The 26,619-nt window shown below is 70.6% G+C and overlaps 13 non-coding genes across 13 annotated transcripts; all 13 read right to left on the bottom strand.

The window, feature by feature from the left end:
• Nucleotides 1-1,651: 1,651 nt before the first annotated feature.
• LOC135364905 (5S ribosomal RNA) lies at nt 1,652-1,770 on the bottom strand. The gene has a single exon (XR_010412713.1). It is a non-coding gene; the product is annotated as a 5S ribosomal RNA (ribosomal RNA).
• Nucleotides 1,771-3,583: 1,813 nt separating this feature from the next.
• Nucleotides 3,584-3,702, bottom strand: LOC135364904 (5S ribosomal RNA). Its single transcript, XR_010412712.1, has one exon. It is a non-coding gene; the product is annotated as a 5S ribosomal RNA (ribosomal RNA).
• A 1,811-nt stretch (nt 3,703-5,513) lies between these two features.
• On the bottom strand, nt 5,514-5,632 carry LOC135364903 (5S ribosomal RNA). The gene has a single exon (XR_010412711.1). It is a non-coding gene; the product is annotated as a 5S ribosomal RNA (ribosomal RNA).
• Nucleotides 5,633-7,445: 1,813 nt separating this feature from the next.
• Nucleotides 7,446-7,564, bottom strand: LOC135364902 (5S ribosomal RNA). Its single transcript, XR_010412710.1, has one exon. It is a non-coding gene; the product is annotated as a 5S ribosomal RNA (ribosomal RNA).
• Nucleotides 7,565-9,375: 1,811 nt separating this feature from the next.
• LOC135364901 (5S ribosomal RNA) lies at nt 9,376-9,494 on the bottom strand. Its single transcript, XR_010412709.1, has one exon. It is a non-coding gene; the product is annotated as a 5S ribosomal RNA (ribosomal RNA).
• Nucleotides 9,495-11,307: 1,813 nt separating this feature from the next.
• Nucleotides 11,308-11,426, bottom strand: LOC135364900 (5S ribosomal RNA). The gene has a single exon (XR_010412708.1). It is a non-coding gene; the product is annotated as a 5S ribosomal RNA (ribosomal RNA).
• A 1,811-nt stretch (nt 11,427-13,237) lies between these two features.
• On the bottom strand, nt 13,238-13,356 carry LOC135364899 (5S ribosomal RNA). Its single transcript, XR_010412707.1, has one exon. It is a non-coding gene; the product is annotated as a 5S ribosomal RNA (ribosomal RNA).
• A 1,813-nt stretch (nt 13,357-15,169) lies between these two features.
• On the bottom strand, nt 15,170-15,288 carry LOC135364898 (5S ribosomal RNA). Its single transcript, XR_010412706.1, has one exon. It is a non-coding gene; the product is annotated as a 5S ribosomal RNA (ribosomal RNA).
• Nucleotides 15,289-17,098: 1,810 nt separating this feature from the next.
• On the bottom strand, nt 17,099-17,217 carry LOC135364896 (5S ribosomal RNA). The gene has a single exon (XR_010412704.1). It is a non-coding gene; the product is annotated as a 5S ribosomal RNA (ribosomal RNA).
• A 1,827-nt stretch (nt 17,218-19,044) lies between these two features.
• Nucleotides 19,045-19,163, bottom strand: LOC135364895 (5S ribosomal RNA). The gene has a single exon (XR_010412703.1). It is a non-coding gene; the product is annotated as a 5S ribosomal RNA (ribosomal RNA).
• A 1,809-nt stretch (nt 19,164-20,972) lies between these two features.
• Nucleotides 20,973-21,091, bottom strand: LOC135364894 (5S ribosomal RNA). The gene has a single exon (XR_010412702.1). It is a non-coding gene; the product is annotated as a 5S ribosomal RNA (ribosomal RNA).
• A 1,825-nt stretch (nt 21,092-22,916) lies between these two features.
• LOC135364893 (5S ribosomal RNA) lies at nt 22,917-23,035 on the bottom strand. Its single transcript, XR_010412701.1, has one exon. It is a non-coding gene; the product is annotated as a 5S ribosomal RNA (ribosomal RNA).
• A 1,809-nt stretch (nt 23,036-24,844) lies between these two features.
• On the bottom strand, nt 24,845-24,963 carry LOC135364892 (5S ribosomal RNA). The gene has a single exon (XR_010412700.1). It is a non-coding gene; the product is annotated as a 5S ribosomal RNA (ribosomal RNA).
• Nucleotides 24,964-26,619: the final 1,656 nt, after the last annotated feature.

The following is a 26,619-nucleotide window of genomic DNA, read 5'->3' as shown; positions in this document are numbered from 1 at the left end:
GTCGCGGAACACCGAGCGCTCTCACGGCCCGATACTCTCCAGACCCGGGGGCCGCCGCCTGGCTCCCGAGAGGGCCAAGGGGAGCGTCGGGGCGCGGGGGGCGTGGCCCGCGCGCTGTTCTCCGCGCCCCCCCACCCCCGGCGCCCCACCCGCCGCCCTTAGGGCAAGCCAGGCCCGCCACCAGGCCCTTCCGCCTCTCCACCCCGGCCTGGTTCCAAGCCAACCCGGAGCCACCGGCGCCCCCAGGGACCCTCCTCATCAGCCCAACCCCGTCGCCCTTCCTCCGCCACCCTTCCCCTGCCCACCCACCGACAAGAGGACCCGACTGAGGGACACCAGAAGCCGGCTGGCATAGACAGACGCACAGACCCACGGGGAAAGACAGAGACACGGACGGACGGAGATGTAGACAGAGAGGAAGAGAGAGACAGAGAGGGAGACACAGACAGAGTATCCAACACACGCCCCCGCTCTGGCCCCAAGACAGACAGACGCGGACCCTGACCTGGATGCGGACAGGGACAGAGACACAGGGGCACACCACAGAAACAGACACACACCCCCCACCCCACACCCCACACCCCACACACCCCACACACCCCCACACCCCCACACCCCCACCCACCCCCCCACCCATCCCCCCCCACACACACACACAAACAGGAGGAGACTGTGTTGGCTAGGCAGCTAGCCCTCGGGAGGGTGGTCGTGCTTGGGTGGGCTCTGGGCACCGAGGAGCCCCTCGGGGCCGAGATGCGCAGCCAAGGCGTCACGAGACCCGCTCTGCTCCCGTTCCCGCCCTGGACCCACTCTGGTCCTCGGGGCATGTGGGCGATTCCTCCTCTGCTGTCGTCCTTTATATGGGGGGCTGCTTTGGGGCGAGGTGCAGGGCGCCCCCCTCTCCCCATCTTGCTGAGCGAGCGAGCCTCGGTCTTCGCTTCGCTGTTGCAGGGAGACTAAGCACGGATTCTGGTGCCAGCGGGTGGTCCCGGGCGCCAAGGGGGGAGGCCCCGGGCGACCGGCCATCTTGTGTCCTGCCCACCCGGAGCGGGGACCCCCGGCACGGGGGCAAAGGGACGGTGTTCCAAGGGAAGGAAGGGAATGCCCGCGGGTGGGAGCGCACCCCAGGGCTGCTGGGGACAAGGTGGAGGCGGGCCCAGGCCTAAGGTGGGGCCAGTTGCCCAGTGCGGTCGTGCGCTCCGGGCGGCCCGATGGAATGGCTAGGGGATCTGGGGATGAGGGCCCGAGGCGCAGGACCATGGGAGGACACGCCTGCCCAGAGCGGGTGCCGTCCGGCCCGCGCTGGCCCCGGCCCATCGGTGCCAGGGTCATCGTCGCCCTCCCGCGTTCCCTCCCTCCGAAGGCGTCGCCTTCGCCCACCCCGCCCGCCCCCATCGACCCCCAGCCCAGCCCTCTGGATCCGGTGTGCGTGGGCGTGGTGGCTTGGAGGCCCAAGGGCTGGCTGGAAGACGCCTGCCCCTGCAGGGGGCACCTGCTGCGAGCCAGGGACTCGCGGTGCGGTGCGCGGCTGGCGAGGGGCCAGGGGGGCACGGGGCGTTTGGAGGAAGCCTAGTTGGGCAAGGGGGCGGGGTGCTGTGGCGGTAAAGGTATGGGAAGGGTGGCCCAAGGGGAAAGAAAAGGCAAAGAAAAAAGCCTACAGCACCCGGTATTCCCAGGCGGTCTCCCATCCAAGTACTAACCAGGCCCGACCCTGCTTAGCTTCCGAGATCAGACGAGATCGGGCGCGTTCAGGGTGGTATGGCCGTAGACGTGTGCGGCTGCCGCTGGCCGCCCTAAGAGCCTGCTCTGCGCCTCCCGGGCCCAGCCGTGCCCCTCCTCAGCCCTCACCCGAACCCCGCCTGCCCTGCGCCTTGCACCTGCCTGCCTGCCAGCCGCCCAGGGGACGTGGCCCCTCCGGTGCCCCGCAGTCGTGGAAGTCCGGGCGCTCTCCCTGCCGGGGACTCTCCAGTCCCGGGGGCCGCCGCCGCCCCACCGCCTCCTGGCTACCGGCATGGCAAAGGGAAGCGTCGGGGCGGGGCGCGGTGGGCGCGGCCCCTGAGGTGTTTTCCGCGCCCCCCACCCCCAGCGTCCCACCCGTCGCCCTAGGCCAAGCCAGGCCGGCCACCAGGCCTTTCTGCCTCTCCACCCCGCCTGGCTCCAAGCCAACCCGGAGCCACCGGCGCCCCCAGGGACCCTCCTCATCAGCCCAACCCCGTCGCCCTTCCTCCGCCACCCTTCCCCTGCCCACCCACCGACAAGAGGACCCGACTGAGGGACACCGGAAGCCGGCTGGCATAGACAGACGCACAGACCCACGGGGAAAGACAGAGACACGGACGGACGGACGGACGGAGATGTAGACAGAGAGGAAGAGAGGGACAGAGAGGGAGAACACAGACAGAGTATCCAACACACACCCCCGCTCTGGCCCCAAGACAGACAGACGCGGACCCTGACCTGGATGCGGACAGGGACGGAGACACAGGGGCACACCCCAGAAACAGACACACACACCACACACACACCACACACACCACACACACACCACACACACACACACACACACACACAGAGGAAGAGACTGTGTTGGCTAGGCAGCTAGCCCTCCTCGGGAGGGTGGTCGTGCTTGGGTGGGCTCTGGGCACCGAGGAGCCCCCCGGGGCCGAGGTCGCGCAGCCAAGGCCTCAGGAGACCCGCCCTGCTCCCGTTCCCGCCCAGGACCCACTCTGGGCCTGGGGGCGTGCGGGCGATTCCTCCTCTGCTCTCGTCCTTTATTTGGGGGGCCGCTTTGGGGCGTGGTGCAGGGCCGCCCCCTCCCGCCGTCTTGCCGAGCGAGCGAGCCTCGCTGTGCGCTTCGCTGTTGCGGGGACACTGAGCACGGAGTCGGGGGCCAACGGGTGGTCCCGGGTGCCAACGGGGGAGGCCCCGGGCGGTCGGCCATCTTGTGTCCTGCCCACACGGAGCGAGGACCCCCGGCCTGGGGGCAGAGGGACGGTGTTCCGCGGGAAGGAAGGGAATGCCCGCGCGCGCGGGAGCGCAGCCCAGGGCGGGTGGGGAGAAGGTGGAGGCGGGCCCAGGCCTAAGGTGGGGCCGGTTGCCCGGTGCGCTTGTGCACTCGGGGCGGCCCAAGGGAATGGCTAGGGGCTCCGGGGATGAGGCCCCGAGGCGCAGGACCTTGGGAGGGCACGCCTGCCGAGACGGGGTGCCGTCCCGCCCGCGCTCCCCCCGCCCCAAGCCCGCGGGCGGTCCTCGCCGCCCTCCCCCTTTCCCTCCCTGCGAAGCCGCCGCCTCCGCCCACCCAGCCCGCCCCCACCTCCCCCAGCCCGCCCCTCTGGATCGGGTGTGCGTGGGCGTGGTGGCTGTGAGGTGGAAGGGCTGGGGGCTGCCTGCCGGTGCAGCGGGCACAAGCTGCGAGACAGGGACCCTCGGTGCGGTGCGCGGCTGGCGAGGGGCCAGGGGGGCACCGGGCGTTTGCAGGAGGCCTTGTTGGGCAAGGGGCGGAGGGGGCGGGGCGGGGGGGGGGACTGTGGCGGCGAAGGGAGAGGAAGGGAGGCCGAAGGGGAAAGAAAAGGCAAAGAAAAAAAGCCTACAGCACCCGGTATTCCCAGGCGGTCTCCCATCCAAGTACTAACCAGGCCCGACCCTGCTTAGCTTCCGAGATCAGACGAGATCGGGCGCGTTCAGGGTGGTATGGCCGTAGACGTGTGCCGCTGCCGCTGGCCGCCCTAAGAGCCTGCTCTGCGCCTCCGGGCCGCAGCCGTGCCCCTCCTCAGCCCCCAACCGCCCCACGCCTGCCCTGTGCCTTGCACCTGCCTGCCTGCCAAACCGCCCAGAGGACGTGGCGCCTCCAGCGCCCCGCAGTCGCGGAACACCGAGCGCTCTCACGGCCCGATACTCTCCAGACCCGGGGGCCGCCGCCTGGCTCCCGAGAGGGCCAAGGGGAGCGTCGGGGCGCGGGGGGCGTGGCCCGCGCGCTGTTCTCCGCGCCCCCCCACCCCCGGCGCCCCACCCGCCGCCCTTAGGGCAAGCCAGGCCCGCCACCAGGCCCTTCCGCCTCTCCACCCCGGCCTGGTTCCAAGCCAACCCGGAGCCACCGGCGCCCCCAGGGACCCTCCTCATCAGCCCAACCCCGTCGCCCTTCCTCCGCCACCCTTCCCCTGCCCACCCACCGACAAGAGGACCCGACTGAGGGACACCAGAAGCCGGCTGGCATAGACAGACGCACAGACCCACGGGGAAAGACAGAGACACGGACGGACGGAGATGTAGACAGAGAGGAAGAGAGAGACAGAGAGGGAGACACAGACAGAGTATCCAACACACGCCCCCGCTCTGGCCCCAAGACAGACAGACGCGGACCCTGACCTGGATGCGGACAGGGACGGAGACACAGGGGCACACCACAGAAACAGACACACACCCCCCACCCCACACCCCACACCCCACACACCCCACACACCCCCACACCCCCACACCCCCACCCACCCCCCCACCCATCCCCCCGCCCCCCCACACACACAAACAGGAGGAGACTGTGTTGGCTAGGCAGCTAGCCCTCGGGAGGGTGGTCGTGCTTGGGTGGGCTCTGGGCACCGAGGAGCCCCTCGGGGCCGAGATGCGCAGCCAAGGCGTCACGAGACCCGCTCTGCTCCCGTTCCCGCCCTGGACCCACTCTGGTCCTCGGGGCATGTGGGCGATTCCTCCTCTGCTGTCGTCCTTTATATGGGGGGCTGCTTTGGGGCGAGGTGCAGGGCGCCCCCCTCTCCCCATCTTGCTGAGCGAGCGAGCCTCGGTCTTCGCTTCGCTGTTGCAGGGAGACTAAGCACGGATTCTGGTGCCAGCGGGTGGTCCCGGGCGCCAAGGGGGGAGGCCCCGGGCGACCGGCCATCTTGTGTCCTGCCCACCCGGAGCGGGGACCCCCGGCACGGGGGCAAAGGGACGGTGTTCCAAGGGAAGGAAGGGAATGCCCGCGGGTGGGAGCGCACCCCAGGGCTGCTGGGGACAAGGTGGAGGCGGGCCCAGGCCTAAGGTGGGGCCAGTTGCCCAGTGCGGTCGTGCGCTCCGGGCGGCCCGATGGAATGGCTAGGGGATGTGGGGATGAGGGCCCGAGGCGCAGGACCATGGGAGGACACGCCTGCCCAGAGCGGGTGCCGTCCGGCCCGCGCTGGCCCCGGCCCATCGGTGCCAGGGTCTTCGTCGCCCTCCCGCGTTCCCTCCCTCCGAAGGCGTCGCCTTCGCCCACCCCGCCCGCCCCCATCGACCCCCAGCCCAGCCCTCTGGATCCGGTGTGCGTGGGCGTGGTGGCTTGGAGGCCCAAGGGCTGGCTGGAAGACGCCTGCCCCTGCAGGGGGCACCTGCTGCGAGCCAGGGACTCGCGGTGCGGTGCGCGGCTGGCGAGGGGCCAGGGGGGCACGGGGCGTTTGGAGGAAGCCTAGTTGGGCAAGGGGGCGGGGTGCTGTGGCGGTAAAGGTATGGGAAGGGTGGCCCAAGGGGAAAGAAAAGGCAAAGAAAAAAGCCTACAGCACCCGGTATTCCCAGGCGGTCTCCCATCCAAGTACTAACCAGGCCCGACCCTGCTTAGCTTCCGAGATCAGACGAGATCGGGCGCGTTCAGGGTGGTATGGCCGTAGACGTGTGCGGCTGCCGCTGGCCGCCCTAAGAGCCTGCTCTGCGCCTCCCGGGCCCAGCCGTGCCCCTCCTCAGCCCTCACCCGAACCCCGCCTGCCCTGCGCCTTGCACCTGCCTGCCTGCCAGCCGCCCAGGGGACGTGGCCCCTCCGGTGCCCCGCAGTCGTGGAAGTCCGGGCGCTCTCCCTGCCGGGGACTCTCCAGTCCCGGGGGCCGCCGCCGCCCCACCGCCTCCTGGCTACCGGCATGGCAAAGGGAAGCGTCGGGGCGGGGCGCGGTGGGCGCGGCCCCTGAGGTGTTTTCCGCGCCCCCCACCCCCAGCGTCCCACCCGTCGCCCTAGGCCAAGCCAGGCCGGCCACCAGGCCTTTCTGCCTCTCCACCCCGCCTGGCTCCAAGCCAACCCGGAGCCACCGGCGCCCCCAGGGACCCTCCTCATCAGCCCAACCCCGTCGCCCTTCCTCCGCCACCCTTCCCCTGCCCACCCACCGACAAGAGGACCCGACTGAGGGACACCGGAAGCCGGCTGGCATAGACAGACGCACAGACCCACGGGGAAAGACAGAGACACGGACGGACGGACGGACGGAGATGTAGACAGAGAGGAAGAGAGGGACAGAGAGGGAGAACACAGACAGAGTATCCAACACACACCCCCGCTCTGGCCCCAAGACAGACAGACGCGGACCCTGACCTGGATGCGGACAGGGACGGAGACACAGGGGCACACCCCAGAAACAGACACACACACCACACACACACCACACACACCACACACACACCACACACACACACACACACACACACAGAGGAAGAGACTGTGTTGGCTAGGCAGCTAGCCCTCCTCGGGAGGGTGGTCGTGCTTGGGTGGGCTCTGGGCACCGAGGAGCCCCCCGGGGCCGAGGTCGCGCAGCCAAGGCCTCAGGAGACCCGCCCTGCTCCCGTTCCCGCCCAGGACCCACTCTGGGCCTGGGGGCGTGCGGGCGATTCCTCCTCTGCTCTCGTCCTTTATTTGGGGGGCCGCTTTGGGGCGTGGTGCAGGGCCGCCCCCTCCCGCCGTCTTGCCGAGCGAGCGAGCCTCGCTGTGCGCTTCGCTGTTGCGGGGACACTGAGCACGGAGTCGGGGGCCAACGGGTGGTCCCGGGTGCCAACGGGGGAGGCCCCGGGCGGTCGGCCATCTTGTGTCCTGCCCACACGGAGCGAGGACCCCCGGCCTGGGGGCAGAGGGACGGTGTTCCGCGGGAAGGAAGGGAATGCCCGCGCGCGCGGGAGCGCAGCCCAGGGCGGGTGGGGAGAAGGTGGAGGCGGGCCCAGGCCTAAGGTGGGGCCGGTTGCCCGGTGCGCTTGTGCACTCGGGGCGGCCCAAGGGAATGGCTAGGGGCTCCGGGGATGAGGCCCCGAGGCGCAGGACCTTGGGAGGGCACGCCTGCCGAGACGGGGTGCCGTCCCGCCCGCGCTCCCCCCGCCCCAAGCCCGCGGGCGGTCCTCGCCGCCCTCCCCCTTTCCCTCTCTGCGAAGCCGCCGCCTCCGCCCACCCAGCCCGCCCCCACCTCCCCCAGCCCGCCCCTCTGGATCGGGTGTGCGTGGGCGTGGTGGCTGTGAGGTGGAAGGGCTGGGGGCTGCCTGCCGGTGCAGCGGGCACAAGCTGCGAGACAGGGACCCTCGGTGCGGTGCGCGGCTGGCGAGGGGCCAGGGGGGCACCGGGCGTTTGCAGGAGGCCTTGTTGGGCAAGGGGCGGAGGGGGCGGGGCGGGGGGGGGGACTGTGGCGGCGAAGGGAGAGGAAGGGAGGCCGAAGGGGAAAGAAAAGGCAAAGAAAAAAAGCCTACAGCACCCGGTATTCCCAGGCGGTCTCCCATCCAAGTACTAACCAGGCCCGACCCTGCTTAGCTTCCGAGATCAGACGAGATCGGGCGCGTTCAGGGTGGTATGGCCGTAGACGTGTGCCGCTGCCGCTGGCCGCCCTAAGAGCCTGCTCTGCGCCTCCGGGCCGCAGCCGTGCCCCTCCTCAGCCCCCAACCGCCCCACGCCTGCCCTGTGCCTTGCACCTGCCTGCCTGCCAAACCGCCCAGAGGACGTGGCGCCTCCAGCGCCCCGCAGTCGCGGAACACCGAGCGCTCTCACGGCCCGATACTCTCCAGACCCGGGGGCCGCCGCCTGGCTCCCGAGAGGGCCAAGGGGAGCGTCGGGGCGCGGGGGGCGTGGCCCGCGCGCTGTTCTCCGCGCCCCCCCACCCCCGGCGCCCCACCCGCCGCCCTTAGGGCAAGCCAGGCCCGCCACCAGGCCCTTCCGCCTCTCCACCCCGGCCTGGTTCCAAGCCAACCCGGAGCCACCGGCGCCCCCAGGGACCCTCCTCATCAGCCCAACCCCGTCGCCCTTCCTCCGCCACCCTTCCCCTGCCCACCCACCGACAAGAGGACCCGACTGAGGGACACCAGAAGCCGGCTGGCATAGACAGACGCACAGACCCACGGGGAAAGACAGAGACACGGACGGACGGAGATGTAGACAGAGAGGAAGAGAGAGACAGAGAGGGAGACACAGACAGAGTATCCAACACACGCCCCCGCTCTGGCCCCAAGACAGACAGACGCGGACCCTGACCTGGATGCGGACAGGGACGGAGACACAGGGGCACACCACAGAAACAGACACACACCCCCCACCCCACACCCCACACCCCACACACCCCACACACCCCCACACCCCCACACCCCCACCCACCCCCCCACCCATCCCCCCGCCCCCCCCCACACACAAACAGGAGGAGACTGTGTTGGCTAGGCAGCTAGCCCTCGGGAGGGTGGTCGTGCTTGGGTGGGCTCTGGGCACCGAGGAGCCCCTCGGGGCCGAGATGCGCAGCCAAGGCGTCACGAGACCCGCTCTGCTCCCGTTCCCGCCCTGGACCCACTCTGGTCCTCGGGGCATGTGGGCGATTCCTCCTCTGCTGTCGTCCTTTATATGGGGGGCTGCTTTGGGGCGAGGTGCAGGGCGCCCCCCTCTCCCCATCTTGCTGAGCGAGCGAGCCTCGGTCTTCGCTTCGCTGTTGCAGGGAGACTAAGCACGGATTCTGGTGCCAGCGGGTGGTCCCGGGCGCCAAGGGGGGAGGCCCCGGGCGACCGGCCATCTTGTGTCCTGCCCACCCGGAGCGGGGACCCCCGGCACGGGGGCAAAGGGACGGTGTTCCAAGGGAAGGAAGGGAATGCCCGCGGGTGGGAGCGCACCCCAGGGCTGCTGGGGACAAGGTGGAGGCGGGCCCAGGCCTAAGGTGGGGCCAGTTGCCCAGTGCGGTCGTGCGCTCCGGGCGGCCCGATGGAATGGCTAGGGGATGTGGGGATGAGGGCCCGAGGCGCAGGACCATGGGAGGACACGCCTGCCCAGAGCGGGTGCCGTCCGGCCCGCGCTGGCCCCGGCCCATCGGTGCCAGGGTCTTCGTCGCCCTCCCGCGTTCCCTCCCTCCGAAGGCGTCGCCTTCGCCCACCCCGCCCGCCCCCATCGACCCCCAGCCCAGCCCTCTGGATCCGGTGTGCGTGGGCGTGGTGGCTTGGAGGCCCAAGGGCTGGCTGGAAGACGCCTGCCCCTGCAGGGGGCACCTGCTGCGAGCCAGGGACTCGCGGTGCGGTGCGCGGCTGGCGAGGGGCCAGGGGGGCACGGGGCGTTTGGAGGAAGCCTAGTTGGGCAAGGGGGCGGGGTGCTGTGGCGGTAAAGGTATGGGAAGGGTGGCCCAAGGGGAAAGAAAAGGCAAAGAAAAAAGCCTACAGCACCCGGTATTCCCAGGCGGTCTCCCATCCAAGTACTAACCAGGCCCGACCCTGCTTAGCTTCCGAGATCAGACGAGATCGGGCGCGTTCAGGGTGGTATGGCCGTAGACGTGTGCGGCTGCCGCTGGCCGCCCTAAGAGCCTGCTCTGCGCCTCCCGGGCCCAGCCGTGCCCCTCCTCAGCCCTCACCCGAACCCCGCCTGCCCTGCGCCTTGCACCTGCCTGCCTGCCAGCCGCCCAGGGGACGTGGCCCCTCCGGTGCCCCGCAGTCGTGGAAGTCCGGGCGCTCTCCCTGCCGGGGACTCTCCAGTCCCGGGGGCCGCCGCCGCCCCACCGCCTCCTGGCTACCGGCATGGCAAAGGGAAGCGTCGGGGCGGGGCGCGGTGGGCGCGGCCCCTGAGGTGTTTTCCGCGCCCCCCACCCCCAGCGTCCCACCCGTCGCCCTAGGCCAAGCCAGGCCGGCCACCAGGCCTTTCTGCCTCTCCACCCCGCCTGGCTCCAAGCCAACCCGGAGCCACCGGCGCCCCCAGGGACCCTCCTCATCAGCCCAACCCCGTCGCCCTTCCTCCGCCACCCTTCCCCTGCCCACCCACCGACAAGAGGACCCGACTGAGGGACACCGGAAGCCGGCTGGCATAGACAGACGCACAGACCCACGGGGAAAGACAGAGACACGGACGGACGGACGGACGGAGATGTAGACAGAGAGGAAGAGAGGGACAGAGAGGGAGAACACAGACAGAGTATCCAACACACACCCCCGCTCTGGCCCCAAGACAGACAGACGCGGACCCTGACCTGGATGCGGACAGGGACGGAGACACAGGGGCACACCCCAGAAACAGACACACACACCACACACACACCACACACACCACACACACACCACACACACACACACACACACACACAGAGGAAGAGACTGTGTTGGCTAGGCAGCTAGCCCTCCTCGGGAGGGTGGTCGTGCTTGGGTGGGCTCTGGGCACCGAGGAGCCCCCCGGGGCCGAGGTCGCGCAGCCAAGGCCTCAGGAGACCCGCCCTGCTCCCGTTCCCGCCCAGGACCCACTCTGGGCCTGGGGGCGTGCGGGCGATTCCTCCTCTGCTCTCGTCCTTTATTTGGGGGGCCGCTTTGGGGCGTGGTGCAGGGCCGCCCCCTCCCGCCGTCTTGCCGAGCGAGCGAGCCTCGCTGTGCGCTTCGCTGTTGCGGGGACACTGAGCACGGAGTCGGGGGCCAACGGGTGGTCCCGGGTGCCAACGGGGGAGGCCCCGGGCGGTCGGCCATCTTGTGTCCTGCCCACACGGAGCGAGGACCCCCGGCCTGGGGGCAGAGGGACGGTGTTCCGCGGGAAGGAAGGGAATGCCCGCGCGCGCGGGAGCGCAGCCCAGGGCGGGTGGGGAGAAGGTGGAGGCGGGCCCAGGCCTAAGGTGGGGCCGGTTGCCCGGTGCGCTTGTGCACTCGGGGCGGCCCAAGGGAATGGCTAGGGGCTCCGGGGATGAGGCCCCGAGGCGCAGGACCTTGGGAGGGCACGCCTGCCGAGACGGGGTGCCGTCCCGCCCGCGCTCCCCCCGCCCCAAGCCCGCGGGCGGTCCTCGCCGCCCTCCCCCTTTCCCTCTCTGCGAAGCCGCCGCCTCCGCCCACCCAGCCCGCCCCCACCTCCCCCAGCCCGCCCCTCTGGATCGGGTGTGCGTGGGCGTGGTGGCTGTGAGGTGGAAGGGCTGGGGGCTGCCTGCCGGTGCAGCGGGCACAAGCTGCGAGACAGGGACCCTCGGTGCGGTGCGCGGCTGGCGAGGGGCCAGGGGGGCACCGGGCGTTTGCAGGAGGCCTTGTTGGGCAAGGGGCGGAGGGGGCGGGGCGGGGGGGGGGACTGTGGCGGCGAAGGGAGAGGAAGGGAGGCCGAAGGGGAAAGAAAAGGCAAAGAAAAAAAGCCTACAGCACCCGGTATTCCCAGGCGGTCTCCCATCCAAGTACTAACCAGGCCCGACCCTGCTTAGCTTCCGAGATCAGACGAGATCGGGCGCGTTCAGGGTGGTATGGCCGTAGACGTGTGCCGCTGCCGCTGGCCGCCCTAAGAGCCTGCTCTGCGCCTCCGGGCCGCAGCCGTGCCCCTCCTCAGCCCCCAACCGCCCCACGCCTGCCCTGTGCCTTGCACCTGCCTGCCTGCCAAACCGCCCAGAGGACGTGGCGCCTCCAGCGCCCCGCAGTCGCGGAACACCGAGCGCTCTCACGGCCCGATACTCTCCAGACCCGGGGGCCGCCGCCTGGCTCCCGAGAGGGCCAAGGGGAGCGTCGGGGCGCGGGGGGCGTGGCCCGCGCGCTGTTCTCCGCGCCCCCCCACCCCCGGCGCCCCACCCGCCGCCCTTAGGGCAAGCCAGGCCCGCCACCAGGCCCTTCCGCCTCTCCACCCCGGCCTGGTTCCAAGCCAACCCGGAGCCACCGGCGCCCCCAGGGACCCTCCTCATCAGCCCAACCCCGTCGCCCTTCCTCCGCCACCCTTCCCCTGCCCACCCACCGACAAGAGGACCCGACTGAGGGACACCAGAAGCCGGCTGGCATAGACAGACGCACAGACCCACGGGGAAAGACAGAGACACGGACGGACGGAGATGTAGACAGAGAGGAAGAGAGAGACAGAGAGGGAGACACAGACAGAGTATCCAACACACGCCCCCGCTCTGGCCCCAAGACAGACAGACGCGGACCCTGACCTGGATGCGGACAGGGACGGAGACACAGGGGCACACCACAGAAACAGACACACACCCCCCACCCCACACCCCACACCCCACACACCCCACACACCCCCACACCCCCACACCCCCACCCACCCCCCCACCCATCCCCCCGCCCCCCCCCACACACAAACAGGAGGAGACTGTGTTGGCTAGGCAGCTAGCCCTCGGGAGGGTGGTCGTGCTTGGGTGGGCTCTGGGCACCGAGGAGCCCCTCGGGGCCGAGATGCGCAGCCAAGGCGTCACGAGACCCGCTCTGCTCCCGTTCCCGCCCTGGACCCACTCTGGTCCTCGGGGCATGTGGGCGATTCCTCCTCTGCTGTCGTCCTTTATATGGGGGGCTGCTTTGGGGCGAGGTGCAGGGCGCCCCCCTCTCCCCATCTTGCTGAGCGAGCGAGCCTCGGTCTTCGCTTCGCTGTTGCAGGGAGACTAAGCACGGATTCTGGTGCCAGCGGGTGGTCCCGGGCGCCAAGGGGGGAGGCCCCGGGCGACCGGCCATCTTGTGTCCTGCCCACCCGGAGCGGGGACCCCCGGCACGGGGGCAAAGGGACGGTGTTCCAAGGGAAGGAAGGGAATGCCCGCGGGTGGGAGCGCACCCCAGGGCTGCTGGGGACAAGGTGGAGGCGGGCCCAGGCCTAAGGTGGGGCCAGTTGCCCAGTGCGGTCGTGCGCTCCGGGCGGCCCGATGGAATGGCTAGGGGATGTGGGGATGAGGGCCCGAGGCGCAGGACCATGGGAGGACACGCCTGCCCAGAGCGGGTGCCGTCCGGCCCGCGCTGGCCCCGGCCCATCGGTGCCAGGGTCTTCGTCGCCCTCCCGCGTTCCCTCCCTCCGAAGGCGTCGCCTTCGCCCACCCCGCCCGCCCCCATCGACCCCCAGCCCAGCCCTCTGGATCCGGTGTGCGTGGGCGTGGTGGCTTGGAGGCCCAAGGGCTGGCTGGAAGACGCCTGCCCCTGCAGGGGGCACCTGCTGCGAGCCAGGGACTCGCGGTGCGGTGCGCGGCTGGCGAGGGGCCAGGGGGGCACGGGGCGTTTGGAGGAAGCCTAGTTGGGCAAGGGGGCGGGGTGCTGTGGCGGTAAAGGTATGGGAAGGGTGGCCCAAGGGGAAAGAAAAGGCAAAGAAAAAAGCCTACAGCACCCGGTATTCCCAGGCGGTCTCCCATCCAAGTACTAACCAGGCCCGACCCTGCTTAGCTTCCGAGATCAGACGAGATCGGGCGCGTTCAGGGTGGTATGGCCGTAGACGTGTGCGGCTGCCGCTGGCCGCCCTAAGAGCCTGCTCTGCGCCTCCCGGGCCCAGCCGTGCCCCTCCTCAGCCCTCACCCGAACCCCGCCTGCCCTGCGCCTTGCACCTGCCTGCCTGCCAGCCGCCCAGGGGACGTGGCCCCTCCGGTGCCCCGCAGTCGTGGAAGTCCGGGCGCTCTCCCTGCCGGGGACTCTCCAGTCCCGGGGGCCGCCGCCGCCCCACCGCCTCCTGGCTACCGGCATGGCAAAGGGAAGCGTCGGGGCGGGGCGCGGTGGGCGCGGCCCCTGAGGTGTTTTCCGCGCCCCCCACCCCCAGCGTCCCACCCGTCGCCCTAGGCCAAGCCAGGCCGGCCACCAGGCCTTTCTGCCTCTCCACCCCGCCTGGCTCCAAGCCAACCCGGAGCCACCGGCGCCCCCAGGGACCCTCCTCATCAGCCCAACCCCGTCGCCCTTCCTCCGCCACCCTTCCCCTGCCCACCCACCGACAAGAGGACCCGACTGAGGGACACCGGAAGCCGGCTGGCATAGACAGACGCACAGACCCACGGGGAAAGACAGAGACACGGACGGACGGACGGACGGAGATGTAGACAGAGAGGAAGAGAGGGACAGAGAGGGAGAACACAGACAGAGTATCCAACACACACCCCCGCTCTGGCCCCAAGACAGACAGACGCGGACCCTGACCTGGATGCGGACAGGGACGGAGACACAGGGGCACACCCCAGAAACAGACACACACACCACACACACACCACACACACCACACACACACCACACACACACACACACACACACACAGAGGAAGAGACTGTGTTGGCTAGGCAGCTAGCCCTCCTCGGGAGGGTGGTCGTGCTTGGGTGGGCTCTGGGCACCGAGGAGCCCCCCGGGGCCGAGGTCGCGCAGCCAAGGCCTCAGGAGACCCGCCCTGCTCCCGTTCCCGCCCAGGACCCACTCTGGGCCTGGGGGCGTGCGGGCGATTCCTCCTCTGCTCTCGTCCTTTATTTGGGGGGCCGCTTTGGGGCGTGGTGCAGGGCCGCCCCCTCCCGCCGTCTTGCCGAGCGAGCGAGCCTCGCTGTGCGCTTCGCTGTTGCGGGGACACTGAGCACGGAGTCGGGGGCCAACGGGTGGTCCCGGGTGCCAACGGGGGAGGCCCCGGGCGGTCGGCCATCTTGTGTCCTGCCCACACGGAGCGAGGACCCCCGGCCTGGGGGCAGAGGGACGGTGTTCCGCGGGAAGGAAGGGAATGCCCGCGCGCGCGGGAGCGCAGCCCAGGGCGGGTGGGGAGAAGGTGGAGGCGGGCCCAGGCCTAAGGTGGGGCCGGTTGCCCGGTGCGCTTGTGCACTCGGGGCGGCCCAAGGGAATGGCTAGGGGCTCCGGGGATGAGGCCCCGAGGCGCAGGACCTTGGGAGGGCACGCCTGCCGAGACGGGGTGCCGTCCCGCCCGCGCTCCCCCCGCCCCAAGCCCGCGGGCGGTCCTCGCCGCCCTCCCCCTTTCCCTCTCTGCGAAGCCGCCGCCTCCGCCCACCCAGCCCGCCCCCACCTCCCCCAGCCCGCCCCTCTGGATCGGGTGTGCGTGGGCGTGGTGGCTGTGAGGTGGAAGGGCTGGGGGCTGCCTGCCGGTGCAGCGGGCACAAGCTGCGAGACAGGGACCCTCGGTGCGGTGCGCGGCTGGCGAGGGGCCAGGGGGGCACCGGGCGTTTGCAGGAGGCCTTGTTGGGCAAGGGGCGGAGGGGGCGGGGCGGGGGGGGGGACTGTGGCGGCGAAGGGAGAGGAAGGGAGGCCGAAGGGGAAAGAAAAGGCAAAGAAAAAAAGCCTACAGCACCCGGTATTCCCAGGCGGTCTCCCATCCAAGTACTAACCAGGCCCGACCCTGCTTAGCTTCCGAGATCAGACGAGATCGGGCGCGTTCAGGGTGGTATGGCCGTAGACGTGTGCCGCTGCCGCTGGCCGCCCTAAGAGCCTGCTCTGCGCCTCCGGGCCGCAGCCGTGCCCCTCCTCAGCCCCCAACCGCCCCACGCCTGCCCTGTGCCTTGCACCTGCCTGCCTGCCAAACCGCCCAGAGGACGTGGCGCCTCCAGCGCCCCGCAGTCGCGGAACACCGAGCGCTCTCACGGCCCGATACTCTCCAGACCCGGGGGCCGCCGCCTGGCTCCCGAGAGGGCCAAGGGGAGCGTCGGGGCGCGGGGGGCGTGGCCCGCGCGCTGTTCTCCGCGCCCCCCCACCCCCGGCGCCCCACCCGCCGCCCTTAGGGCAAGCCAGGCCCGCCACCAGGCCCTTCCGCCTCTCCACCCCGGCCTGGTTCCAAGCCAACCCGGAGCCACCGGCGCCCCCAGGGACCCTCCTCATCAGCCCAACCCCGTCGCCCTTCCTCCGCCACCCTTCCCCTGCCCACCCACCGACAAGAGGACCCGACTGAGGGACACCAGAAGCCGGCTGGCATAGACAGACGCACAGACCCACGGGGAAAGACAGAGACACGGACGGACGGAGATGTAGACAGAGAGGAAGAGAGAGACAGAGAGGGAGACACAGACAGAGTATCCAACACACGCCCCCGCTCTGGCCCCAAGACAGACAGACGCGGACCCTGACCTGGATGCGGACAGGGACGGAGACACAGGGGCACACCACAGAAACAGACACACACCCCCCACCCCACACCCCACACCCCACACACCCCACACACCCCCACACCCCCACACCCCCACCCACCCCCCCACCCATCCCCCCGCCCCCCCCACAAACAAACAGGAGGAGACTGTGTTGGCTAGGCAGCTAGCCCTCGGGAGGGTGGTCGTGCTTGGGTGGGCTCTGGGCACCGAGGAGCCCCTCGGGGCCGAGATGCGCAGCCAAGGCGTCACGAGACCCGCTCTGCTCCCGTTCCCGCCCTGGACCCACTCTGGTCCTCGGGGCATGTGGGCGATTCCTCCTCTGCTGTCGTCCTTTATATGGGGGGCTGCTTTGGGGCGAGGTGCAGGGCGCCCCCCTCTCCCCATCTTGCTGAGCGAGCGAGCCTCGGTCTTCGCTTCGCTGTTGCAGGGAGACTAAGCACGGATTCTGGTGCCAGCGGGTGGTCCCGGGCGCCAAGGGGGGAGGCCCCGGGCGACCGGCCATCTTGTGTCCTGCCCACCCGGAGCGGGGACCCCCGGCACGGGGGCAAAGGGACGGTGTTCCAAGGGAAGGAAGGGAATGCCCGCGGGTGGGAGCGCACCCCAGGGCTGCTGGGGACAAGGTGGAGGCGGGCCCAGGCCTAAGGTGGGGCCAGTTGCCCAGTGCGGTCGTGCGCTCCGGGCGGCCCGATGGAATGGCTAGGGGATGTGGGGATGAGGGCCCGAGGCGCAGGACCATGGGAGGACACGCCTGCCCAGAGCGGGTGCCGTCCGGCCCGCGCTGGCCCCGGCCCATCGGTGCCAGGGTCTTCGTCGCCCTCCCGCGTTCCCTCCCTCCGAAGGCGTCGCCTTCGCCCACCCCGCCCGCCCCCATCGACCCCCAGCCCAGCCCTCTGGATCCGGTGTGCGTGGGCGTGGTGGCTTGGAGGCCCAAGGGCTGGCTGGAAGACGCCTGCCCCTGCAGGGGGCACCTGCTGCGAGCCAGGGACTCGCGGTGCGGTGCGCGGCTGGCGAGGGGCCAGGGGGGCACGGGGCGTTTGGAGGAAGCCTAGTTGGGCAAGGGGGCGGGGTGCTGTGGCGGTAAAGGTATGGGAAGGGTGGCCCAAGGGGAAAGAAAAGGCAAAGAAAAAAGCCTACAGCACCCGGTATTCCCAGGCGGTCTCCCATCCAAGTACTAACCAGGCCCGACCCTGCTTAGCTTCCGAGATCAGACGAGATCGGGCGCGTTCAGGGTGGTATGGCCGTAGACGTGTGCGGCTGCCGCTGGCCGCCCTAAGAGCCTGCTCTGCGCCTCCCGGGCCCAGCCGTGCCCCTCCTCAGCCCTCACCCGAACCCCGCCTGCCCTGCGCCTTGCACCTGCCTGCCTGCCAGCCGCCCAGGGGACGTGGCCCCTCCGGTGCCCCGCAGTCGTGGAAGTCCGGGCGCTCTCCCTGCCGGGGACTCTCCAGTCCCGGGGGCCGCCGCCGCCCCACCGCCTCCTGGCTACCGGCATGGCAAAGGGAAGCGTCGGGGCGGGGCGCGGTGGGCGCGGCCCCTGAGGTGTTTTCCGCGCCCCCCACCCCCACCCCCACCCCCAGCGTCCCACCCGTCGCCCTAGGCCAAGCCAGGCCGGCCACCAGGCCTTTCTGCCTCTCCACCCCGCCTGGCTCCAAGCCAACCCGGAGCCACCGGCGCCCCCAGGGACCCTCCTCATCAGCCCAACCCCGTCGCCCTTCCTCCGCCACCCTTCCCCTGCCCACCCACCGACAAGAGGACCCGACTGAGGGACACCAGAAGCCGGCTGGCATAGACAGACGCACAGACCCACGGGGAAAGACAGAGACACGGACGGACGGACGGACGGAGATGTAGACAGAGAGGAAGAGAGGGACAGAGAGGGAGAACACAGACAGAGTATCCAACACACACCCCCGCTCTGGCCCCAAGACAGACAGACGCGGACCCTGACCTGGATGCGGACAGGGACGGAGACACAGGGGCACACCCCAGAAACAGACACACACACCACACACACACCACACACACCACACACACACCACACACACACACACACACACACACACAGAGGAAGAGACTGTGTTGGCTAGGCAGCTAGCCCTCCTCGGGAGGGTGGTCGTGCTTGGGTGGGCTCTGGGCACCGAGGAGCCCCCCGGGGCCGAGGTCGCGCAGCCAAGGCCTCAGGAGACCCGCCCTGCTCCCGTTCCCGCCCAGGACCCACTCTGGGCCTGGGGGCGTGCGGGCGATTCCTCCTCTGCTCTCGTCCTTTATTTGGGGGGCCGCTTTGGGGCGTGGTGCAGGGCCGCCCCCTCCCGCCGTCTTGCCGAGCGAGCGAGCCTCGCTGTGCGCTTCGCTGTTGCGGGGACACTGAGCACGGAGTCGGGGGCCAACGGGTGGTCCCGGGTGCCAACGGGGGAGGCCCCGGGCGGTCGGCCATCTTGTGTCCTGCCCACACGGAGCGAGGACCCCCGGCCTGGGGGCAGAGGGACGGTGTTCCGCGGGAAGGAAGGGAATGCCCGCGCGCGCGGGAGCGCAGCCCAGGGCGGGTGGGGAGAAGGTGGAGGCGGGCCCAGGCCTAAGGTGGGGCCGGTTGCCCGGTGCGCTTGTGCACTCGGGGCGGCCCAAGGGAATGGCTAGGGGCTCCGGGGATGAGGCCCCGAGGCGCAGGACCTTGGGAGGGCACGCCTGCCGAGACGGGGTGCCGTCCCGCCCGCGCTCCCCCCGCCCCAAGCCCGCGGGCGGTCCTCGCCGCCCTCCCCCTTTCCCTCCCTGCGAAGCCGCCGCCTCCGCCCACCCAGCCCGCCCCCACCTCCCCCAGCCCGCCCCTCTGGATCGGGTGTGCGTGGGCGTGGTGGCTGTGAGGTGGAAGGGCTGGGGGCTGCCTGCCGGTGCAGCGGGCACAAGCTGCGAGACAGGGACCCTCGGTGCGGTGCGCGGCTGGCGAGGGGCCAGGGGGGCACCGGGCGTTTGCAGGAGGCCTTGTTGGGCAAGGGGCGGAGGGGGCGGGGCGGGGGGGGGGACTGTGGCGGCGAAGGGAGAGGAAGGGAGGCCGAAGGGGAAAGAAAAGGCAAAGAAAAAAAGCCTACAGCACCCGGTATTCCCAGGCGGTCTCCCATCCAAGTACTAACCAGGCCCGACCCTGCTTAGCTTCCGAGATCAGACGAGATCGGGCGCGTTCAGGGTGGTATGGCCGTAGACGTGTGCCGCTGCCGCTGGCCGCCCTAAGAGCCTGCTCTGCGCCTCCGGGCCGCAGCCGTGCCCCTCCTCAGCCCCCAACCGCCCCACGCCTGCCCTGTGCCTTGCACCTGCCTGCCTGCCAAACCGCCCAGAGGACGTGGCGCCTCCAGCGCCCCGCAGTCGCGGAACACCGAGCGCTCTCACGGCCCGATACTCTCCAGACCCGGGGGCCGCCGCCTGGCTCCCGAGAGGGCCAAGGGGAGCGTCGGGGCGCGGGGGGCGTGGCCCGCGCGCTGTTCTCCGCGCCCCCCCACCCCCGGCGCCCCACCCGCCGCCCTTAGGGCAAGCCAGGCCCGCCACCAGGCCCTTCCGCCTCTCCACCCCGGCCTGGTTCCAAGCCAACCCGGAGCCACCGGCGCCCCCAGGGACCCTCCTCATCAGCCCAACCCCGTCGCCCTTCCTCCGCCACCCTTCCCCTGCCCACCCACCGACAAGAGGACCCGACTGAGGGACACCAGAAGCCGGCTGGCATAGACAGACGCACAGACCCACGGGGAAAGACAGAGACACGGACGGACGGAGATGTAGACAGAGAGGAAGAGAGAGACAGAGAGGGAGACACAGACAGAGTATCCAACACACGCCCCCGCTCTGGCCCCAAGACAGACAGACGCGGACCCTGACCTGGATGCGGACAGGGACGGAGACACAGGGGCACACCACAGAAACAGACACACACCCCCCACCCCACACCCCACACCCCACACACCCCACACACCCCCACACCCCCACACCCCCACCCACCCCCCCACCCATCCCCCCCCCCCCACACACACAAACAGGAGGAGACTGTGTTGGCTAGGCAGCTAGCCCTCGGGAGGGTGGTCGTGCTTGGGTGGGCTCTGGGCACCGAGGAGCCCCTCGGGGCCGAGATGCGCAGCCAAGGCGTCACGAGACCCGCTCTGCTCCCGTTCCCGCCCTGGACCCACTCTGGTCCTCGGGGCATGTGGGCGATTCCTCCTCTGCTGTCGTCCTTTATATGGGGGGCTGCTTTGGGGCGAGGTGCAGGGCGCCCCCCTCTCCCCATCTTGCTGAGCGAGCGAGCCTCGGTCTTCGCTTCGCTGTTGCAGGGAGACTAAGCACGGATTCTGGTGCCAGCGGGTGGTCCCGGGCGCCAAGGGGGGAGGCCCCGGGCGACCGGCCATCTTGTGTCCTGCCCACCCGGAGCGGGGACCCCCGGCACGGGGGCAAAGGGACGGTGTTCCAAGGGAAGGAAGGGAATGCCCGCGGGTGGGAGCGCACCCCAGGGCTGCTGGGGACAAGGTGGAGGCGGGCCCAGGCCTAAGGTGGGGCCAGTTGCCCAGTGCGGTCGTGCGCTCCGGGCGGCCCGATGGAATGGCTAGGGGATGTGGGGATGAGGGCCCGAGGCGCAGGACCATGGGAGGACACGCCTGCCCAGAGCGGGTGCCGTCCGGCCCGCGCTGGCCCCGGCCCATCGGTGCCAGGGTCTTCGTCGCCCTCCCGCGTTCCCTCCCTCCGAAGGCGTCGCCTTCGCCCACCCCGCCCGCCCCCATCGACCCCCAGCCCAGCCCTCTGGATCCGGTGTGCGTGGGCGTGGTGGCTTGGAGGCCCAAGGGCTGGCTGGAAGACGCCTGCCCCTGCAGGGGGCACCTGCTGCGAGCCAGGGACTCGCGGTGCGGTGCGCGGCTGGCGAGGGGCCAGGGGGGCACGGGGCGTTTGGAGGAAGCCTAGTTGGGCAAGGGGGCGGGGTGCTGTGGCGGTAAAGGTATGGGAAGGGTGGCCCAAGGGGAAAGAAAAGGCAAAGAAAAAAGCCTACAGCACCCGGTATTCCCAGGCGGTCTCCCATCCAAGTACTAACCAGGCCCGACCCTGCTTAGCTTCCGAGATCAGACGAGATCGGGCGCGTTCAGGGTGGTATGGCCGTAGACGTGTGCGGCTGCCGCTGGCCGCCCTAAGAGCCTGCTCTGCGCCTCCCGGGCCCAGCCGTGCCCCTCCTCAGCCCTCACCCGAACCCCGCCTGCCCTGCGCCTTGCACCTGCCTGCCTGCCAGCCGCCCAGGGGACGTGGCCCCTCCGGTGCCCCGCAGTCGTGGAAGTCCGGGCGCTCTCCCTGCCGGGGACTCTCCAGTCCCGGGGGCCGCCGCCGCCCCACCGCCTCCTGGCTACCGGCATGGCAAAGGGAAGCGTCGGGGCGGGGCGCGGTGGGCGCGGCCCCTGAGGTGTTTTCCGCGCCCCCCACCCCCACCCCCACCCCCAGCGTCCCACCCGTCGCCCTAGGCCAAGCCAGGCCGGCCACCAGGCCTTTCTGCCTCTCCACCCCGCCTGGCTCCAAGCCAACCCGGAGCCACCGGCGCCCCCAGGGACCCTCCTCATCAGCCCAACCCCGTCGCCCTTCCTCCGCCACCCTTCCCCTGCCCACCCACCGACAAGAGGACCCGACTGAGGGACACCAGAAGCCGGCTGGCATAGACAGACGCACAGACCCACGGGGAAAGACAGAGACACGGACGGACGGACGGACGGAGATGTAGACAGAGAGGAAGAGAGGGACAGAGAGGGAGAACACAGACAGAGTATCCAACACACACCCCCGCTCTGGCCCCAAGACAGACAGACGCGGACCCTGACCTGGATGCGGACAGGGACGGAGACACAGGGGCACACCCCAGAAACAGACACACACACCACACACACACCACACACACCACACACACACCACACACACACACACACACACACACAGAGGAAGAGACTGTGTTGGCTAGGCAGCTAGCCCTCCTCGGGAGGGTGGTCGTGCTTGGGTGGGCTCTGGGCACCGAGGAGCCCCCCGGGGCCGAGGTCGCGCAGCCAAGGCCTCAGGAGACCCGCCCTGCTCCCGTTCCCGCCCAGGACCCACTCTGGGCCTGGGGGCGTGCGGGCGATTCCTCCTCTGCTCTCGTCCTTTATTTGGGGGGCCGCTTTGGGGCGTGGTGCAGGGCCGCCCCCTCCCGCCGTCTTGCCGAGCGAGCGAGCCTCGCTGTGCGCTTCGCTGTTGCGGGGACACTGAGCACGGAGTCGGGGGCCAACGGGTGGTCCCGGGTGCCAACGGGGGAGGCCCCGGGCGGTCGGCCATCTTGTGTCCTGCCCACACGGAGCGAGGACCCCCGGCCTGGGGGCAGAGGGACGGTGTTCCGCGGGAAGGAAGGGAATGCCCGCGCGCGCGGGAGCGCAGCCCAGGGCGGGTGGGGAGAAGGTGGAGGCGGGCCCAGGCCTAAGGTGGGGCCGGTTGCCCGGTGCGCTTGTGCACTCGGGGCGGCCCAAGGGAATGGCTAGGGGCTCCGGGGATGAGGCCCCGAGGCGCAGGACCTTGGGAGGGCACGCCTGCCGAGACGGGGTGCCGTCCCGCCCGCGCTCCCCCCGCCCCAAGCCCGCGGGCGGTCCTCGCCGCCCTCCCCCTTTCCCTCCCTGCGAAGCCGCCGCCTCCGCCCACCCAGCCCGCCCCCACCTCCCCCAGCCCGCCCCTCTGGATCGGGTGTGCGTGGGCGTGGTGGCTGTGAGGTGGAAGGGCTGGGGGCTGCCTGCCGGTGCAGCGGGCACAAGCTGCGAGACAGGGACCCTCGGTGCGGTGCGCGGCTGGCGAGGGGCCAGGGGGGCACCGGGCGTTTGCAGGAGGCCTTGTTGGGCAAGGGGCGGAGGGGGCGGGGCGGGGGGGGGGACTGTGGCGGCGAAGGGAGAGGAAGGGAGGCCGAAGGGGAAAGAAAAGGCAAAGAAAAAAAGCCTACAGCACCCGGTATTCCCAGGCGGTCTCCCATCCAAGTACTAACCAGGCCCGACCCTGCTTAGCTTCCGAGATCAGACGAGATCGGGCGCGTTCAGGGTGGTATGGCCGTAGACGTGTGCCGCTGCCGCTGGCCGCCCTAAGAGCCTGCTCTGCGCCTCCGGGCCGCAGCCGTGCCCCTCCTCAGCCCCCAACCGCCCCACGCCTGCCCTGTGCCTTGCACCTGCCTGCCTGCCAAACCGCCCAGAGGACGTGGCGCCTCCAGCGCCCCGCAGTCGCGGAACACCGAGCGCTCTCACGGCCCGATACTCTCCAGACCCGGGGGCCGCCGCCTGGCTCCCGAGAGGGCCAAGGGGAGCGTCGGGGCGCGGGGGGCGTGGCCCGCGCGCTGTTCTCCGCGCCCCCCCACCCCCGGCGCCCCACCCGCCGCCCTTAGGGCAAGCCAGGCCCGCCACCAGGCCCTTCCGCCTCTCCACCCCGGCCTGGTTCCAAGCCAACCCGGAGCCACCGGCGCCCCCAGGGACCCTCCTCATCAGCCCAACCCCGTCGCCCTTCCTCCGCCACCCTTCCCCTGCCCACCCACCGACAAGAGGACCCGACTGAGGGACACCAGAAGCCGGCTGGCATAGACAGACGCACAGACCCACGGGGAAAGACAGAGACACGGACGGACGGAGATGTAGACAGAGAGGAAGAGAGAGACAGAGAGGGAGACACAGACAGAGTATCCAACACACGCCCCCGCTCTGGCCCCAAGACAGACAGACGCGGACCCTGACCTGGATGCGGACAGGGACGGAGACACAGGGGCACACCACAGAAACAGACACACACCCCCCACCCCACACCCCACACCCCACACACCCCACACACCCCCACACCCCCACACCCCCACCCACCCCCCCACCCATCCCCCCCCCCACACACACACAAACAGGAGGAGACTGTGTTGGCTAGGCAGCTAGCCCTCGGGAGGGTGGTCGTGCTTGGGTGGGCTCTGGGCACCGAGGAGCCCCTCGGGGCCGAGATGCGCAGCCAAGGCGTCACGAGACCCGCTCTGCTCCCGTTCCCGCCCTGGACCCACTCTGGTCCTCGGGGCATGTGGGCGATTCCTCCTCTGCTGTCGTCCTTTATATGGGGGGCTGCTTTGGGGCGAGGTGCAGGGCGCCCCCCTCTCCCCATCTTGCTGAGCGAGCGAGCCTCGGTCTTCGCTTCGCTGTTGCAGGGAGACTAAGCACGGATTCTGGTGCCAGCGGGTGGTCCCGGGCGCCAAGGGGGGAGGCCCCGGGCGACCGGCCATCTTGTGTCCTGCCCACCCGGAGCGGGGACCCCCGGCACGGGGGCAAAGGGACGGTGTTCCAAGGGAAGGAAGGGAATGCCCGCGGGTGGGAGCGCACCCCAGGGCTGCTGGGGACAAGGTGGAGGCGGGCCCAGGCCTAAGGTGGGGCCAGTTGCCCAGTGCGGTCGTGCGCTCCGGGCGGCCCGATGGAATGGCTAGGGGATGTGGGGATGAGGGCCCGAGGCGCAGGACCATGGGAGGACACGCCTGCCCAGAGCGGGTGCCGTCCGGCCCGCGCTGGCCCCGGCCCATCGGTGCCAGGGTCATCGTCGCCCTCCCGCGTTCCCTCCCTCCGAAGGCGTCGCCTTCGCCCACCCCGCCCGCCCCCATCGACCCCCAGCCCACCCCTCTGGATCCGGTGTGCGTGGGCGTGGTGGCTTGGAGGCCCAAGGGCTGGCTGGAAGACGCCTGCCCCTGCAGGGGGCACCTGCTGCGAGCCAGGGACTCGCGGTGCGGTGCGCGGCTGGCGAGGGGCCAGGGGGGCACGGGGCGTTTGGAGGAAGCCTAGTTGGGCAAGGGGGCGGGGTGCTGTGGCGGTAAAGGTATGGGAAGGGTGGCCCAAGGGGAAAGAAAAGGCAAAGAAAAAAGCCTACAGCACCCGGTATTCCCAGGCGGTCTCCCATCCAAGTACTAACCAGGCCCGACCCTGCTTAGCTTCCGAGATCAGACGAGATCGGGCGCGTTCAGGGTGGTATGGCCGTAGACGTGTGCGGCTGCCGCTGGCCGCCCTAAGAGCCTGCTCTGCGCCTCCCGGGCCCAGCCGTGCCCCTCCTCAGCCCTCACCCGAACCCCGCCTGCCCTGCGCCTTGCACCTGCCTGCCTGCCAGCCGCCCAGGGGACGTGGCCCCTCCGGTGCCCCGCAGTCGTGGAAGTCCGGGCGCTCTCCCTGCCGGGGACTCTCCAGTCCCGGGGGCCGCCGCCGCCCCACCGCCTCCTGGCTACCGGCATGGCAAAGGGAAGCGTCGGGGCGGGGCGCGGTGGGCGCGGCCCCTGAGGTGTTTTCCGCGCCCCCCACCCCCAGCGTCCCACCCGTCGCCCTAGGCCAAGCCAGGCCGGCCACCAGGCCTTTCTGCCTCTCCACCCCGCCTGGCTCCAAGCCAACCCGGAGCCACCGGCGCACCCAGGGACCCTCCTCATCAGCCCAACCCCATCGCCCTTCCTCCGCCACCCTTCCCCTGCCCACCCACCGACAAGAGGACCCGACTGAGGGACACCGGAAGCCGGCTGGCATAGACAGACGCACAGACCCACGGGGAAAGACAGAGACACGGACGGACGGACGGACGGAGATGTAGACAGAGAGGAAGAGAGGGACAGAGAGGGAGAACACAGACAGAGTATCCAACACACACCCCCGCTCTGGCCCCAAGACAGACAGACGCGGACCCTGACCTGGATGCGGACAGGGACGGAGACACAGGGGCACACCCCAGAAACAGACACACACACCACACACACACCACACACACCACACACACACCACACACACACACACACACACACAGAGGAAGAGACTGTGTTGGCTAGGCAGCTAGCCCTCCTCGGGAGGGTGGTCGTGCTTGGGTGGGCTCTGGGCACCGAGGAGCCCCCCGGGGCCGAGGTCGCGCAGCCAAGGCCTCAGGAGACCCGCCCTGCTCCCGTTCCCGCCCAGGACCCACTCTGGGCCTGGGGGCGTGCGGGCGATTCCTCCTCTGCTCTCGTCCTTTATTTGGGGGGCCGCTTTGGGGCGTGGTGCAGGGCCGCCCCCTCCCGCCGTCTTGCCGAGCGAGCGAGCCTCGCTGTGCGCTTCGCTGTTGCGGGGACACTGAGCACGGAGTCGGGGGCCAACGGGTGGTCCCGGGTGCCAACGGGGGAGGCCCCGGGCGGTCGGCCATCTTGTGTCCTGCCCACACGGAGCGAGGACCCCCGGCCTGGGGGCAAAGGGACGGTGTTCCGCGGGAAGGAAGGGAATGCCCGCGCGCGCGGGAGCGCAGCCCAGGGCGGGTGGGGAGAAGGTGGAGGCGGGCCCAGGCCTAAGGTGGGGCCGGTTGCCCGGTGCGCTTGTGCACTCGGGGCGGCCCAAGGGAATGGCTAGGGGCTCCGGGGATGAGGCCCCGAGGCGCAGGACCTTGGGAGGGCACGCCTGCCGAGACGGGGTGCCGTCCCGCCCGCGCTCCCCCCGCCCCAAGCCCGCGGGCGGTCCTCGCCGCCCTCCCCCTTTCCCTCCCTGCGAAGCCGCCGACTCCGCCCACCCAGCCCGCCCCCACCTCCCCCAGCCCGCCCCTCTGGATCGGGTGTGCGTGGGCGTGGTGGCTGTGAGGTGGAAGGGCTGGGGGCTGCCTGCCGGTGCAGCGGGCACAAGCTGCGAGACAGGGACCCTCG

Source organism: Mirounga angustirostris, unplaced genomic scaffold (assembly GCF_029215605.1).
Source record: "Mirounga angustirostris isolate CCGP_5_RB_7025 unplaced genomic scaffold, mMirAng1.0.hap1 SCAF_6, whole genome shotgun sequence".
Lineage (NCBI taxonomy): Eukaryota > Metazoa > Chordata > Mammalia > Carnivora > Phocidae > Mirounga > Mirounga angustirostris.
Note: the sequence above shows the minus strand (reverse complement) of the source record. Positions and strands in the feature narration are given on the sequence as shown.